This window comes from Diabrotica virgifera, chromosome 6 (genome assembly GCF_917563875.1).
Source record: "Diabrotica virgifera virgifera chromosome 6, PGI_DIABVI_V3a".
Lineage (NCBI taxonomy): Eukaryota > Metazoa > Arthropoda > Insecta > Coleoptera > Chrysomelidae > Diabrotica > Diabrotica virgifera.
In genome coordinates, this window is record NC_065448.1 from 178,974,559 (window position 1) to 178,979,881 (window position 5,323).

Below are 5,323 nucleotides of genomic sequence, written 5' to 3' on the forward strand. Positions count from 1 at the left end.
ACTTCGTCGACGGAAAATTGGTCGACAACAGTTGGTCGACAAACAGTTGGTCGAATGCACAATTCATCGAATGGACAATTCATCGACGAACATTTGATCGAATGGAATTTTCGTCGACAAACTGTTATTTATCTTTAGGATAAAGGGATTAATGGTGACAAACGACGGGTAACTGGAATATTGTATTATATATTTTTTTTTGGGTTTTGTTAATTTTGTACCTAAATCTTACCGGAGGTATTGCGCCTTTTATAAATGTGTAGTTGTGAATTAAGTTTTTGATAATAAAATCAAGAGGGTAAGAATCGCTTTACTTTTAAACTCTTCACTTTTGGCGCATCATGGACGGCTCGTTTTTAAAAGAATCGTTTTAATTTTTTTTTGTATAAACATGCTCTTTCATTCGTTTAAATGTTGCTTTTCAAATTTTCTAATATTTATAAACAAAGCCCCGGTGAATTTTTGAAAAAAGTGGCTAACTCGGGTTTTAAGGGTTGTAGGGCATTAAATTTTTGTTTCAGTTTCTATAAGAATACCAACATGTCGAATAAAAAAAATTAACTTCCTACGTGTTGTTGTTCTGAAGCTATTTTCTTGTGGCATTTTTGGAATTAACTAGTTTTGATGGGAAATAAGCCACAATTTTACTAAAAAAACTGATTTTATTAACGTTTCGACGCTCAAATCGGGTGTCGTTGTCAAAATAAAACCATTTTTTTTAGTAAAATTGTGGCTTATTTCCCATCAAAATTAGTTAATTCCCACATGTTAATGCGGTTGTTATTTTAATTGTTTATTCGCGAACTCAATCGACTATAGGTGGCAGTGCAGTTGCATGAAAATGGCCGATGTAATTGGGATAATGCATTTTGATATAATTAATATTTTTAGTGATGTAATTAATTAATATAAATAAATCATTCATTAAATGAACACACCAGACAAGCATTCAATCGACATTGATATATAGGTTAACGGATGTTTTGTTTAAATCTTCATCCCAATTCCTCTAGTTCAAAATAAGCGGCAGCACCCTCGCTTGAGTTCGCGAATAAGCTTAAAATAACACTACTTTTTCAAAATTATTTTATAATTATTTATAATATTTATTATAAACTTTTTATTCAAGACTTGATCTAATTTGATAAATTGAACCTTTCTCTTTGGTTTGATGTCTTTAGAATTTATGTTGACCTAATAGTTTATGCATAATAACGCTGTAGATAGAAGCTTTTTGGGATAAACAATTTCAATTTTGCAATAACTATTAGGTAAAACTTCTTGAAATTTTAACGGCTGAATACTTCTAATATTGTTCCTTTACTTACGCGAAAATAAAGCTTTTAGTGTATTTTTAGAAAAGTTATTAATTATTTTCAAAAAATCGACTTTTGAAGCTATTTTCCCAATAACTAAGCAACAAATTAACAAAAAGAACTTTCCAAACACTCATTTTAAAGAATTTTCTATGCTCTTCAGTAAAATTGTATCACCTTTCCATACAGCATACCGGTCTCCACCTTTAATATTTACAATCAAATAGCGATCTTTAATTGTTTATATATTGTTTATAAGTTAAAAAGTACGTTTGATTTTTTGCATAATTTTTATATTGGATACTGTTGTAACTAAATTTACCCTAATGCCATAAGCAGTTCTTAGATACCTGTATCAACGGATGTCACGAAAGAGGCCATTTATTTGCTAATTTCTCTGGTCTATCACACCCTTTCTTATCTGTGTTTACAATCCAAATCATTAAGCCACATAAAGAGGTAGGGCAATAAACTCACTATAGCTATAGAAATGCTTTTACTACAAAATTTTAAAAGATAAGAGTTATAACGGAACAAGTATGCATACCTGCATTTTAAGACCCAGGTAGATTTTTGGGGATGACACAATGACACTAAAAGATGGCTTTGCCGATGATTGCATTCAATTGAGATGGTAAGTAGGTATGAATCACCTCTAGTTATATTTTAATGGCTTTGTAATTTAACTTCATGGGGTACGAAAGAATTAAGAAACTTTTAAGAATTTGAAAAAACATAGTTTTTGGGGGGTTTAGGTGTTTTACACAATTTTTGAATATCCCTAAAAACTCAGTTATTTCAAATTATATATACGTAACCTATAAAAAACCTTGAGTTAGTCTATTTTGAAGTATATAAAATGGAGAAAATCCCAAAAAACTACCGAAAAAACCAGTTTTCCGGATTTTTGAAGATGGCGCACCTTACGAATAAATCTGAAAAAAGTCAGAAATACAGATTTTGATAAAATTCACAAAACGCAAAAAAATTAGACATGCAGCCATCGCCAAAAAAAGTTATACGTACCTATTAAAAAAACAAAAAACATTGAGGTTATGTACACTCGACCTTCGGGTCCATAAAAATATATGTTTTGTAAAAGCCTCAGCTGTGCGTGTGAATTTTTTGTAATTTATAATTTAATTGCAAACCAACTTAAAAAAAATAAAATCGAAAAATTGACATTTTTTGATGTGGGGAAAGGGGAAGGGGGTGGTGGGCTAAAATTGCGGTGATTCTTAATTTTTTTAATCACATAGAACGTAAAAAAATAAAAAAAAATATTCAGGCTGTATCGACTTCAAAATAATACAGCATCATGCCAAAAGGGCCTTAGTTATGTATGTTCGGCCCTATTGATCCAATCGTGACGTACGTCGGCTGAAATGATAGGAACTAACCAATAGCATACAATGACATAGAGAAATCAAATACAGCCTCATGTCAAAAAGAATAGAATAAACAAAAATTTCTTTTGAATTAAATATTTGAAATAAAAAATCACACTAAATTTTCTTTTTTTTTTCACCCTTTCACTTATCAATATAAACATAAAAGTTTTTAGAGAGTTTCGCCCTCGGTTATAATGTAATCTTTCATTCTGCGTTTAAATTTTTCCAAAATTCTTATTAGTTTTCTCAGGATTCGAATAAACTGAATGCATTTAAATAGCATTGGTCATAATTTTGCGCCTACTCCCTCAAGGCTTAAAAAATGTAACATTTCAAAGGAATGGAGATATTTCAAAGATTCGCTGAGACTATAATTTTTATCTAATATACATATATCTGTAGTCCATCCACTCACGGTAAATATTGCAAAACCTCCGAATTTTAAACAACCGCTTGGATTGACATGAAATTGGGTATGCACATAGCTGACAGGTCAAAGAAAAAGTGATATTGTGCCGACGTGTGCTTTTGCCTTGGGAGTTAGTACAACCACTTTTATAATGTGAAAAGACATACATTCAAAATAAGTCCTAAAGTGGATAAACTGAGTAATTCTAAGCTAGTTTTTGTTCTATAGATTTTTTCTTAACATACTGTTTGAGTTATTTGCAAGTGAATATATTATGTTCGTTTTTCAACAAAAAAGTCACGTTTTTAGACGGTTTTAGAAAAAAACTCAAAAAGTATTTTAACGAAAAATATTCTTAGCAAAAATATAGCGTATAAAAAAGTGAAAACAATGGTGTATGTATGAAGTCTGTAGACCCTGTAAAAGTAGAGTTGTAGTTAAGAGGAAACAGTAGCGATCAACAGGTAGCGAAAACGCGTTCCAAGATTGCGGCTGTAATTTTGAATATTTTTTCGAGATATTTGGCACACGTATTCGTAATATAATAAAGAATGGCGGTACAGAGCCCAATTTGAAAAATATATGAATATGTGGAAATTACTCTGTAATTAAATACAATATTTAAAAAACGAGCCTGTACCGCCATTAAGAAGAACAAAAAAATACACTTTCTTCAAATGAACTTTTTTATCCGATGCCTAGATTTTGTGTCATTTTGGAACTACTAAAATTTTGTATTTCATTAGTAGTTCCAAAATGACACAAAATCTAGGCATCGGATAAAAAGTTTATTTGAAGAAAGTGTATTTTTTTTGTTCTTCTTAATGGCGGTACAGGCTCGTTTTTTTAATATTATATTTAATTACAGAGTAATTTCCACATATTAACATATTTTTCAAATTCGGCTCTGTACCGCCATTCTTTATTATATTACGAATACGTGTGCCAAATATCTCGAAAAAATATTCAAAATTACAGCCGCAATCTTGGAACGCGTTTTGGCTACCTGTTGATCGCTACTGTATCACCTTAATGAAAAGCAGGTTCTACTTCGTCAAAATACAAATCGAATATTTTAACATGAAATAACCATAAAACGAAGCACTTTTCGGGAAAAACTCATGACTTACAACTGTTATAAAATGTCTAAAAAGTTTTATTTGTATTTTTATAAACGTTTCTAGCATCAAAAGTTAGTTAGCATCAAAATGAAGTCTCTTTTTTGTTAAAAAAATGTAAAAATCACCGCCTAATTTACTTATGTATTGTTTATGTGATATGTACATTTTTTACTCTTTGAGATATTTAGTATCACTAATGTTTAAGTTATTTTAAACCAAGGCATTTTTTTTCAAAATTAAAATTTTTTTATTTTAAAACCAATTTTTTTTAATAAGCATTTCTTGCCAATAAATCTTATAGATCATATAAACAGTATAATATAAGTAAATTAACTAGGGCGGTAACTATTAATTTCATATGGAATGCTAATTAGGTGGTGATTTTCACGATTTCTTTTAGCAAAAAAAGGGACATATTTTATTTAAAGCGTAACTTACTTTTGATGCTGATGGTGATAGAATAGATACTTTTTAAATAACAAAAATAAAACTTTTTTAAACACTTTAAAAAATTTGTGGCGAGTTTTCCCCGAAAAGTGCGTTATTTTTTGGATATTTTACGTTGAACTAGTCGATTTGGAATTCGACGAATAAGAACCAACTGTTGTTCAGCTCCAACTCTGTTTTTATTGTGTGTCCAGACTTCATACATACATAATTTTTTTTACTGTTTTATAAGCTTTATATTTGCTAAGAATAGTTTTTTCGATCAAATACTTACTTTTTGATTTATTTACGAAAAACCATCTAAAAACAAAAAATACAAGGAATTTAATTAGTTTATCCACTTACGGACATATTTTTACCTATATTTTTTCACACTCGAGAAGGGGGTGGTACTCATCCCCAGAAAAAAGCACACACTGGCACAATATCACTTTTTTCTTTGACATGTTAGCTATGCTTATGTCAAATTTCATGCCAATCCAAGCGATTTTGTAAAATCCAAAAACAGTGAGTAAATTGTCCAATGATATCTTTAAAAAAGACTAGTGCATTTTACAAAAACTTAGGTCAATAAATAATATGAAAACAGCGGAATATCAACCAATGTTGAATGTTTTTACAAAGTATTGTTTATTTTTC